General features: G+C 50.6%; 1 protein-coding gene across 3 annotated transcripts in view; it reads left to right on the plus strand.

Moving 5' to 3' along the window:
• ccdc40 (coiled-coil domain containing 40) overlaps positions 1-12,985 on the plus strand; it is a 123,083-nt gene that overhangs the window by 15,648 nt on the left and 94,450 nt on the right. The gene's annotated exons all lie outside the window — the stretch shown is intronic.

A 12,985-nucleotide genomic window follows, 5' to 3' on the forward strand; every position in this document is an offset into this window, starting at 1 on the left:
CTCGCATCCTTCCACTGTAGCAAGATCCTCCGCCGGGCTACTAGGGACGCAAAGGCCAGCACACCGGCCTCTTTCGCCTCCTGCACTCCCGGCTCTACCCCAACCCCAAAAATCGCAAGTCCCCAGCCTGGCTTGACCCTGGATCCTACCACCCTCGACACCGCCCTCGCCACCCCCTTCCAGAACTCCTCCAGTGCCGGGCATGCCCAGAACATATGGGCATGGTTCGCTGGACTCCCCGAACACCTGACACACTTGTCTTCGCCCCCACAGAACTTTACTCATCCTAGACCCGGACATGTGGGCCCGGTGAAGCACCTTGAATTGGATGAGGCTAAGCCGCGCACATGAGGAGGAAGAGTTAACCCTCTCCAGGGCATCAGCCCATGTCCCATCTTCGATCTGTTCCCCCAGTTCCCCCTCCCTCTTAGCTTTCAGCTCCTCTACTGACGCCTCCTCCACCTCCTGCATTACCTTGTAAATATCAGATATCTTCCCCTCCCAGACCCCCGAAAGCACCCTGTTACTCACCCCCCTCGCGGGAAGCGAAGGGAATCCCTCCACCTGCCGCCTAGCAAACGCCTTTACCTGCAGATATCTGAACATGTTCCCGGGGGGAGCCCAAATTTCTCCTCCAAATCCCCCAGGCTCGCATACCTCCCATCAATGAACAGGTCCCTCAGCTGTCTGGTGCCCGCTCTGTGCCAACCCTGGAACCCCCCATCAATGTTCCCCGGGACAAACCGATGGTTCCCCCTTAATGGAGCCTCCATCGAGCCCCCCACTTCCCCCTTATGTCGCCTTCACTGCCCCCAAATCTTGAGGGTAGCCGCCACCACCGAACTCGTGGTATACCTCGTAGGAGGGAGCGGCCACTGCGCCGTTACCAGGGCCCCCAGGCTTGTATCTCCACAGGACGCCCTCTCCATCTGTTTCCATGCTGCCCCCTCCCCCTCCATCACCCACTTGCGCACCATCGACACATTGGCCGCCCAATAATACCCCGAGAGATTGGGTAACGCCAGCCCCCCACCATCTCTACCCTGCTCCAAGAAGACCCTCTTCACCCTCGGGGTCCTATGCGCCCAAACAAAGCTCATGATGCTGCTAGTCACCCTCCTAAAAAAGGCCCTAGGGATAAAGATGGGCAAACACAGAAAGAGGAACAAGAACCTCGGGAGAACCGTCATTGTGACGAACTGCACTCTACCACACTTTCTGTGGACGCAATCGAGACTCCAGGATGGTATGTTGCCTCCCTGGTGCAAGGGTCAAGGATGTCTCGGAGCGGCTGCAGGACATTCTGGGGGGGGAGGGTGAACAGCCAGCTGTCGTGGTGCACATAGGCACCAACGATATAGGTAAAAAACGGGATGAGGTCCTACAAGCAGAATTCAGGGAGTTAGGAGTTAAACTAAAAAGTAGGACCTCAAAGGTAGTAATCTCAGGATTGCTACCAGTGCCACGAGCTAGTCAGAGTAGGAATGTCAGGATAGATAGAACATAGAACATAGAACAGTACAGCACAGAACAGGCCCTTCGGCCCTCGATGTTGTGCCGAGCAATGATCACCCTACTTAAACCCACATAACCCGTATACCCGTAACCCAACAATCCCCCCATTAACCTTCCTTTTATTAGGACACTACGGGCAATTTAGCATGGCCAATCCACCTAACCCGCACATCTTTGGACTGTGGGAGGAAACCGGAGCACCCGGAGGAAACCCACGCACACACGGGGAGGACGTGCAGACTCCACACAGACAGTGACCCAGCCGGGAATCGAACCTGGGACCCTGGAGCTGTGAAGCATTGATGCTAACCACCATGCTACCGTGAGGCCCAGATAGGATGAATGCGTGGCTCGAGAGATGGTGCAAGAGGGAGGGATTCAAATTCATAGGGCATTGGGACCGGTTCTGGGGGAGGTGGGACCAGTACAAACCGGACGGTCTGCACTTGGGCAGGACTGGAACCGATGTCCTAGGGGGGGTGTTTTCTAGAGCTGTTGGGGAGGGTTTAAACTAATGTGGCAGGGGGATGGGAACCAATGCTGGAAGTTGGAAGGTAGTAAAACAGGGACAGAAACAAAAGGAAGTAAGGGGAAAAGTGCAAGGCAGAGAAGACATAGTCAGAAATCCATAAGGGCGACAGTACAAGATACAGTGACTGAGGGGAGCACAGTGAATAGGCCCAGTAATAACAAAAGGAATAAAACTGGAGATGTTAAGATTCAAAACAGAGGTAAAAAAACCAACATAAGTGTACTTTACCTGAATGCTCGTAGTATTCGGAATAAAGTAAATGAGTTGGTTGCACAAATCATTGTAAATGACTATGATTTAGTGGCCATTACTGAAACATGGTTAAAGGATGGTCACGACTGGGAGTTAAATATCTGAGGGTATCAAACTATTCGGAAGGACAGAGTGGATGGTAAGGGAGGTGTTGCTCTGTTATTTAAGGATGACATCCGGGCAATAGTAAGGGATGACATCGGTGCTATGGAGGATAAGGTTGAATCCATTTGGGTGGAAATCAGGAATAGTAAGGCGAAAAAGTCACTGATAGGAGTAGTCTATCGGCCACCAAATAGTAACGAGATGGTGGGGCAGGCAATAAACAAAGAAATAACTGATGCATGTAGAAATGGTACAGCAGTTATCATGGGGGATTTTAATCTACATGTCGATTGGTTTAACCAGGTCGGTCAAGGCAACCGTGAGGAGGAGTTTATAGAATGTATCCGCGATAGTTTCCTAGAACAGTATGTAATGGAACCTACAAGGGAACAAGCGGTCCTAGATCTTGTCCTGTGTAATGAGACAGGATTGATTCATGATCTCATAGTTAGGGATCCTCTTGGAAGGAGCGATCACAATATGGTGGAATTTAAAATACAGATGGAGGGTGAGAAAGTAAAATCAAATACTAGTATTTTGTGTTTAAACAAAGGAGATTACAAGGGGATGAGAGAAGAACTAGCTAAGGTAGACTGGGAGCTAAGACTTTATGGTGGAACAGTTGAGGAACAGTGGAGAACCTTCCAAGCGATTTTTCACAGTGCTCAGCAAAGGTTTATACCAACAAAAAGGAAGGACGGAAGAAAGAGGGAAAATCGACCGTGGATATCTAAGGAAATAAGGGAGAGTATCAAATTGAAGGAAAAAGCATATAAAGTGGCAAAGATTGCTGGGAGATTAGAGGACTGGGAAATCTTTAGGGGGCAACAGAAAGCTACTAAAAAAGCTATAAAGAAGAGTAAGATAGAGTATGAGAGTAAACTTGCTCAGAATATAAAAACAGACAGTAAAAGTTTTTACAAATATATAAGACAAAAAAGAGTGGCTAAGGTAAATATTGGTCCTTTAGAGGATGAGAAGGGAGTTTTAATAATGGGAAATGAGGAAATGGCTGAGGAACTGAACAGGTTTTTTGGGTCGGTCTTCACAGTGGAAGACACAAATAACATGCCAGCGACTGATAGAAATGAGGCTATGACAGGTGAGGACCTTGAGAGGATTGTTATCACTAAGGAGGGAGTGATGGGCAAGCTAATGGGGCTAAAGGTAGACAAGTCTCCTGGCCCTGATGGAATGCATCCCAGAGTGCTAAAAGAGATGGCTAGGGAAATTGCAGATGCACTAGTGATAATTTACCGAAATTCACTAGACTCTGGGGTGGTCCCGGTGGATTGGAAATTAGCAAACGTGACGCCACTGTTTAAAAAAGGAGGTAGGCAGAAAGCAGGAAATTATAGGCCAGTGAGTTTAACTTCGGTTATAGGGAAGATGCTGGAATCTATCATCAAGGAAGAAATTGCGAGGCATCTGGATAGACATTGTCCCATTGGGCAGACGCAGCATGGGTTCGTAAAAGGCAGGTCGTGCCTAACTAATTTAGTGGAATTTTTTGAGGACATTACCAGTGCAGTAGATAATGGGGAGCCGATGGATGTGGTATATCTGGATTTCCAGAAAGCCTTTGACAAGGTGCCACACAAAAGGTTGCTGCATAAGATAAAGATGCATGGCATTAAGGGTAAAGTAGTAGCATGGATAGAGGATTGGTTAATTAATAGAAAGCAAAGAGTTGGGATAAATGGGTGTTTCTCTGGTTGGCAATCAGTAGCTAGTGGTGTCCCTCAGGGATCTGTGTTGGGCCCACAATTGTTCACAATTTACATTGATGATTTGGAGTTGGGGACCAAGGGCAATGTGTCCAAGTTTGCAGATGACACTAAGATGAGTGGTAAAGCGAAAAGTGCAGAGGATACTGGAAGTCTGCAGAGGGATTTGGATAGGTTAAGTGAATGGGCTCGGGTCTGGCAGATGGAATACAATGTTGACAAATGTGAGGTTATCCATTTTGGTAGGAATAACAGCAAACGGGATTATTATTTAAACGATAAAATATTAAAGCATGCCGCTGTTCAGAGAGACTTGGGTGTGCTAGTGCATGAGTCACAGAAGGTTGGTTTACAAGTGCAACAGGTGATTAAGAAGGCAAATGGAATTTTGTCCTTCATTGCTAGAGGGATGGAGTTTAAGACTAGGGAGGTTATGTTGCAATTGTATAAGGTGTTAGTGCGGCCACACCTGGAGTATTGTGTTCAGTTTTGGTCTCCTTACTTGAGAAAGGACGTACTGGCGCTGGAGGGTGTGCAGAGGAGATTCACTAGGTTAATCCCAGAGTTGAAGGGGTTGGATTATGAGGAGAGGTTGAGTAGACTGGGACTGTACTCGTTGGAATTTAGAAGGATGAGGGGGGATCTTATAGAAACATTTAAAATTATGAAGGGAATAGATAGGATAGATGCGGGAAGGTTGTTTCCACTGGCGGGTGACAGCAGAACTAGGGGGCATAGCCTCAAAATAAGGGGAAGTAGATTTAGAACTGAGTTTAGGAGGAACTTCTCCACCCAAAGGGTTGTGAATCTATGGAATTCCTTGCCCAGTGAAGCAGTTGAGGCTCCTTCATTACATGTTTTTAAGGTAAAGATAGATAGTTTTTTGAAGAATAAAGGGATTAAGGGTTATGGTGTTCGGGCCGGAAAGTGGAGCTGAGTCCACAAAAGATCAGCCATGATCTCATTGAATGGCGGAGCAGGCTCGAGGGGCCAGATGGCCTACTCCTGCTCCTAGTTCTTATGTTCTTATGTTCTTACCCGCCAGCGATAGCGGCACCATCTCCCACCTTTTGAATTCCTCCTCCATTTGCTCCTCCTGGTAAAATTAAGCTTATGGAGAGTCCCCCAACTCCTGGCCACCTGCACCCCCAGGTATCTGAAACTCTTCACCGCCCTCTTAAACAGGAGCCTCCCAATTCCCTTCTCCTGATCACCCGGGTGTACTACAAATACCTCACTCTTGCCTAGATTTAACTTATAGCCCGAGAAGCTCCCAAACTCAGCCAACAGCTCCACCACCCCCGGCATTCCCCCCCTCTGGGTCTGCCACATACAACAGCAGGTCGTCCGCATACAGCGATACCCGATGTTCCTCCCCACCCCGCACCAGGCCCCTCCACCTCCCCGACTCCCTCAGCGCCAAAGCCAAAGGTTCTATCGCTAGTACAAAAAGCAAGGGGGATAGGGGGCACCCCTGCCTGGTCCCACGGTAGAGCCTGAAGTACTCTGACCTCCTTCCATTGGTAACTACACTCGCCATCGGGGCCTCATACAGCAACCTCACCCATTTGATGAAGCCCTCCCCGAATCCGAACTGCTCCAGCACCTCCCACAGGTTCCCCCACTCAACTCCATCAAACGCCTTCTCTGCATCCAGCGCCACCACTATCTCCGCCTCCCCCTCCACCGCCGGCATCATAATCACATTTAACAATCTCCGCACATCCGTGTTGAGCTGCCTTCCCTTGACAAATCCTGTCTGATCCTCGTCTATCACCCCTGGAACACAGTCCTCTATCCTGGTGGCCAGGATCTTCGCCAGCAATTTAGCGTCAACATTGAGGAGCGAGATTGGCCCGTATGATCCACACTGCAAGGGGTCCTTATCCCGCTTCAGGATCAGATAGATCAGCCCCGTGACATCGCCGGGGGCAAAGCCCCCCCCTCCCATGCCTCATTGAAGGCTCGCACCAACAGGGGGCCCACCAGATCCGCATACTTTTTATAAAATTCCACCGGGAACCCATCCGGCCCCGGCGCTTTACCTGACTGCATTTGACCAAGCCCCCTGACTAGCTCCTCCAACTCTATCGGCGCCCCCAGCCCCTCCACCAGCTCCTCTTGCACCTTTGGGAAACGTAGCTTGTTCATGAAGCTCTCCATCCCCCCCCAATCGGTGGCTCCAACCGGTACAGTTCCTCGTAGAAGTCCCTAAAGACCCCGTTCACCTCTGCCCCCTTCTGCACCACATTCCCACCCTTATCCGTCACACCACCAATTTCCCTAGCCACATCTCGCCTACGGAGCTGATGCGCCAACATCCTGCTCGCCTTCTCCCCATACTTGTATACCGCGCCTTGCGCCTTCCTCCACTGTGCCTCCGCCTTTCTGGTGGTCAACAAGTCGAACTTGGCCTGCAAACTACGCTGATCCCCAGCAACCCCTCCTCCGGTGCCTGCGCGTACTTCCTATCCACATCCAGGAGCTCCCCCACCAGTCTCTCCCTCTCCCTCCTCTCCCTCCTTTCCCTATGGGCCCGGATGGAAATCAACTCCCCCCGGATCACTGCTTTTAGAGCCTCCCAGACCATCCCCACCCGGACCTCCCCCGTGTCGTTGGTCTCAAGATACCCCTCAATACTTCCCTGGACCCTCCTACACACCTCATCATCAGCCAGCATCCCCATATCCAGGCGCCACAGCGGGCGCTGGTCCTGCGCCTCCCCCATCTCCAGATCGACCCAGTGTCTGAAATTGCTATGGCCGAATACTCGGCATCCTGCACATTCGGGATCAATCCCCTGCTCAGGACGAAAAAATCTATTCGGGAGTAAACCCTATGGACATGGGAGAAAAAGGAATACTCCCGCGCCCTCGGCCTCCCAAACCTCCAGGGATCCACCCCTCCCATCTGGTCCATAAACGCCCTCAGCACCTTGGCCGCCGCCGGTCTCCTACCCGTCCTTGAACTGGACCGGTCCAGTGGGGGAGCCAGCGCTGTGTTAAAGTCTCCCCCCATGATCAGGCCCCCTGCCTCCAGGTCCGGAATGGGGCCCAACATGCGCCTCATAAAGCCAGCATCATCCCAGTTCGGGGCATATACATTAACCAGCACCACCTTCTCTCCCTGCAGCTTACCCATCACCATAATATATCTGCCCTCCCTGTCCGACACCACCTCAGACGCCTCGAACGCCACCCTCTTCCCCACCGGAATCGCCACCCCCCGGTTCTTCGTGTCTAATCCTGAGTGGAAAACCTGCCCCACCCACCCACCCCTTCCTCAGACAAACGTGGTCTGCCACCTTCAAGTGGGTCTCCTGGAGCATAGCCACGTCCGCCTTCAGCCCCTTCAGATGAGAAAATACCCTAGTTCTCTTAACCTGCCTATTCAGCCCCCTCACGTTCCAGGTAATCAGCCGGATCAGAGGGCACCCCGTCCCCCTCCCCCGCCGACGAGCCATAGCTCATCGACTGCTCGCCCCAGGCCAGCACACCGACCGACCCGTTCCCCATGACGATAACGCCTCTCCTCTAACCCCCCCGGCCCACACCAGCTCCTTCTTGACCATTCCAGCAGCAACCCAGTATATCCACCCCCCCCCCCCCCCCCCAAGGCTAGGACCCCTCCTAGCCGCGACGCACCCTCCATGGTACTTCCGTGTGTCAGCTGACTTCTGCTGACCCCGGCAGCTCGTGCCAAAACCCGGCCCCTCCCGACATTAGGTCATCCCCCTCCTGCCACACCTCCTTGGCACCGCTTCAGCGCGGGAAAAAAACAGTAGAGGCCACACCCCCACCGCCATCTCCACCCCCCCTGTCCCACGGCGCGGGAAACCCGAGGAAAGCCCGCGCTTTCACACTGCCCCACCCCACCCTTCTGACGCAGCTCCCCAAATTCCAACTCCACCCATCCCCCAGCCCCGTACAGAAGAGAAAATAAAAAAAACAAAAAACAAATCCCCAACATTCCCCACATAACCCAAAACCATACCCAACAGACCCACCCGGAAACAGAGCAAAAAACCAGCATGAAAAACATGTCAAAGTTACAAAAACAGCAACAGCAAAAACAGCAACGACCATAGTGCACCGGACCCCGCAGCCCCCAGACCCTAGTTCGAGTCCAGCTTCTCCGCCTGTACAAAGGCCCACGCCTCCTCCGGGGACTCGAAGTAGTGGTGCCGGTCCTTATATGTCACCCACAGACGCGCAGGCTGCAGCATTCCAAATTTGACCTGCTTGGCATGTAGCACCGCTTTCGTCCGGTTAAACCCGGCCCGCCGCTTAGCCACCTCCGCACTCCAGTCCTGGTTGATTCGCACTACCGAATTCTCACACTTGCTGCTCCTCTCTTTCTTGGCCCAGCGCAGCACACACGCCCGGTCGCTGAATCGATGGAACCGCACCAGCACTGCCCGCGGGTGTTCATTTGTCTTGGGCCTCCTGCCCAGCACTCTGTGGGCTCCCTCAAGCTCCCGGGGCAAATGGAAGGACCCCGCTCCCATCAACGAGCTCAGCATTGTGGTCACATAAGACGGGAGATCCAACCCCTCCAGCCCCTCCGCCAGGCCCAGGATCCTCAAATTATTTCGCCTCGTGCGAACGTCCAGCTCCTCCAAGCGGTCTTGCCACTTTTTGTGAAGTGCCTCGTGCAACTCCACTTTCCCCACGAGGACCACGACCTCCTCCTCCCGCTCAGCGGCCTGCTGCTGCAACTCCCGAATGGCCACCCCCTGGGCCGTCTGGGTCTCAAGCAGCTTGTTGGTAGTCGCATTCAGGGAGTCCAGCAACTCAGCCTTCAGCTCCACAAAACAGCGCAGAAGAGCAGCTTGCTGCTCCTGCGCCCACTTCCACCAGCCCTCGGGTGCTCCGCCGGCCGCCTTTTTGTCCTCGTTCCCCCGCTTTTCCTGGGGAGCTGCTGCAGCCTTTTCCTTGCCCCACTCCGGGTAAGCACCATTAATTTCGGGGAATGTTCCTCCAAACACCTTCCCCTACCGGGAATCGTCGAAACAGCGCCGTTTGGGGCCCTAAAATAGGCCCGAAAGTCCTTTAAAAGCAGGAGCTGCCAAACGTGCGGCTTAGCTCCGCATCGCCGCAACCGGAAGTCGAGTCTACAGGATTCTTAAGGGGGAGGGGGAGAAACCAGAAGTCGTGGTGCACATTGGCACCAATGACATAGCTAAGAAAAGAGATGACGATCTAAAAGTGGAGTTAGGTTGGAAGCTAAAGAGCAGAACGAGCAGAGTAGTAATCTCAGGATTGCTACCGGTGCCATGTGCTAATGAGGCAGAGAACAAAGAGCGAGTGCAGTTCAACACGTGGCTACAGGGCTGGTGCAGGAGGGAAGGCTTCAAATATTTAGATCATTGGGATACCTTCTGGGGAAGGTGGGACCTGTACATGAAGTGCAAGTTGCACCTAAACTGGAGGGGCATCAATATCCTGGGCGTGTGGTTTACTAGGGTTCTTTGAGAGGGTTTAAACTAGTTTGGAAGGGGGATGGGAACCAGGGCTACAGAGAATATGGTAGCTGTTGAATGGGCAGAAATAGTATGCAGTGAGTCTGTGAGGAAGGATAGACAGTTGATAGGGCAAAGTTGCACTCAGTGGGATGGGTTAAAGTGTGTGTTTCAATGCAATGAGTATCAGGAATAAGGGAGATGAACTTAAAGAGCATGGATCAGTATTTGGAATGACAATGTTGTGGCCATTACGAAGACATGGATTTCACAGGGGCAGGAATGGTTGTTAGATGTTCTGGGGTTTAGATGTTTTAAGAAGAATAGGGAGAGTGATAAAAGAGGAGGTCGAGTGGCACCGTTAATTAGGGAGTGCATCACAGCTGCAGAAAAGGAGGTAGTCGAGGAGGGTCTGTCTACTGAGTCAGTATGGGTGGAAGTCAGAAACAAGAAAGGAGCAGATACTTTATTGGGAGTTTTCTATAGATTCCCCAATAGCAGCAGGGAGATGGAGGAACAGATTGAGCTACAGATCCTGGAAAATTGCAGAAGCAGCAGAATTGTTGTCATGGGTGACTTCAACTTCCCTAATATTGACTGGAACCTCGTTATTGCAAATGGTTTGGATGGAGCAGATTTTGTCAGATGTGTCCAGGAAGGATTCCTGACTCAATATGTAGATAGGCTGACTGGGGGGGGGGGGGGATTATTGGATTTGGTGCTTGGCAACAAACCAGGCCAGGTGTCAGATATCTTGGTAGGAGAGCATTTCGGTGACAGTGACCACAACTCCTGACCTTTACCATAGTCATGGAGAGGGCTCATGGATTTGCTTGCTCATATATTTGCTTTGTTTGGCCCCTTGTTCCGCACTGTAACCAATCACTGTTTGTCAATGTACCATTTGTCAATGTTTTCTTTTTGTCTATCATGTATGTACTGTGTTCGTTCCCTCGGCCGCAGAAAAATACTTTTCACTGTACTTTGGTACATGTGAAAATAAATTAAATCAGGGTTAGGAACAGACAGTATGGGAAGGTATTTAATTGGGGAGGGAAAACTATACTGCTATTAGTCGGGAGCTGAGGAGCATAAACTGGGAACAGATGTTCTCCAGAAAATGTACAGTGATTTGGGGGTTGTTTAAGGAACACTTTCTGCGAGGGCTGGATAGTTTTGTCCCACTGAGATAAGGAAGGAATGGTAAAGTGAAGGAGCCTTGGATGACCAGAGTAGTGGAGTTTCTAGTCAAGAGGAAGAAGGAAACTTATGTAGGGTTGAGGAAGCAAGGATCTGACATGGCTGTAGAGGGTTACAAGGTAGCCAGGAAGAACTTAAAAATGGACTTAGGGGAGCTAGAATGGCGCATGAAAAAGCCCTGTCGGGAAGGATTAGGGAAAACCCTAAGGCGTTCTACATTTATGTGAGAAATAAGAGGATGATCAGAATGAGAGTAGGGCTGATCAGGGATAGTAGAGGGAACTTGTGCCTCGAGTCTGAGGTCATAGGGGAGGCCCATTATTCACTAGTGACCTTGTTGCTCGTGAGACCAATGTAAACCAGGTTAATAGGCTCGAACAGGTTGATATTAAGAAGGAGGATGTGCTGGAAATTTTGAAAAGCATGAGGATAGATAACTCCCTTTGGCCAGACAAGTTATACCCAAGGTTCCTACGGAAGCGAAGGAGGAGATTGCTGCGCCATTGCCGATGATCTTTGCATCCTCACTCTCCACTGGACTAGTACCGGATGATTGGGGGGAGGCGAATGTTTCCCCTGTTCAAGAAAGCAAGTAGGGAAATCCCTGGGAACTACAGATCAGTCAGTCTTACGTCTGTGGTGAGCAAAATGCTGGAAAGGATTCTGAGAGATAGGATTGATGATTATGTAGAATAGTTTGATGAAAGATAGTCAGCATGGCTTTGTGAAGGGCAGGTCATGGCTCACAAGCCTCATTGAATTCTTTGAGGATGTGACGAGACACATTGATGAAAGTCGGGCAGTGGATGTGGTGTATATGGATTTCAGTATGGCATTTGATAAGGTTCCCCATGGTAGGTTCATTCAGAAAGTCAGGGGGCATGGGATACAGGGACATTTGGCTGTCTGGTTACAGAATTGGCTGGCCGAAAGAAGACGGCGAGTGGTAGTGGATGGAAAGTATTCCGCCTGAAGGTCGGTGATCAGTGGTGGACCCGCAGGGATCTGTTCTGGGACCTCTGCTCTTTGTGGGTTTTATAAATGACTGATCAGCGTGGAGGAATAGAAGGGTCTTGGGGTCCACGTACATAGATCCCTCAAAGTTGCCACCCAGGTCGATAGGGTTGTTAAGAAGACGTATGGTGTGTTTGCTTTTATTAATGGGGATTGAATTTAAGAGTCGCGATATTTTGCTGCAGCTTTATAGAACCCTGGTTAGCCCACACTTGGAATATTATGTCCAGTTCTGATCGCCTCATTATAGGAAGGATGTGGATGCTTTGGAGGGGGTGCAGAGGGATTGACCAGGATGCTGCCTGGACTGGAGGGAATGTCTTATGAAGAAAGGTTGAGGGAGCTAGGGCTTTTCTCACTGGAGCGAAGAAGGAAGAGAGGTGACTTGACAGAGGTATACAAGGGATGAGAGGCATGGATAAAGTGGATAGCCAGAGACTTTTCCCCAGGGCGGAAATGGCTGTCCCGAGGGGACATAATTTTAAGGTGATTAGAGGAAGGTATAGGGGAGATGTCAGAGGTGGGTTCTTTACACAGAGAATGGTGGGTGCGTGGAATGCACTGCCAGCAGAGGTGGTGGAGTCAGTGTCATGAGGGACATTTAAGCGGCTCTTGGACAGGCACATGTACAGCAGCAAATTGAAGCGGACAGGTTAGGTTGATCTTAGATTCGGATAAATGGTCGGCGCAACATCATGGGCCGAAGGGCCTGTAATGTTCTATGTTCTAAAGTGCAAACTCCACACAGACAGTCATCCGAGGCCGGAATTTAACCTGGGTCCCTGGAGCTATGAGGCAGCAGTGCTAACTACTGTGCCACTGTGCTGCCCTGATGAGGCAATTAAATAATGAGTGCTTGAGGAACTATGCTGCATTGTGTTGCTTCATTTTGATCAGCTCTGTGGCTGTGTCGGTTCATGCAAGCAAGCAATGGTATAGGTTTTGTGTCATCAGGATTGTGGGAAATGAACCTACAATCCTATGTCTTATGGTCTAATCAGATATGATAATCATTAACACCTTCTAATGGAAGTATCATGTGTGGATTATGCATTCCCTGCTTACCTTTCACTCAGTTATTTAAAATCTTTACTCCCAACATCAGTGTCCTTCCCTAACAAGCTTTATTTTTAAAAATAAATTTTTTAAAAACCCCAATTTTTTTTTCAATTAAGGGGT

Source organism: Scyliorhinus canicula, chromosome 18 (genome assembly GCF_902713615.1).
Source record: "Scyliorhinus canicula chromosome 18, sScyCan1.1, whole genome shotgun sequence".
Lineage (NCBI taxonomy): Eukaryota > Metazoa > Chordata > Chondrichthyes > Carcharhiniformes > Scyliorhinidae > Scyliorhinus > Scyliorhinus canicula.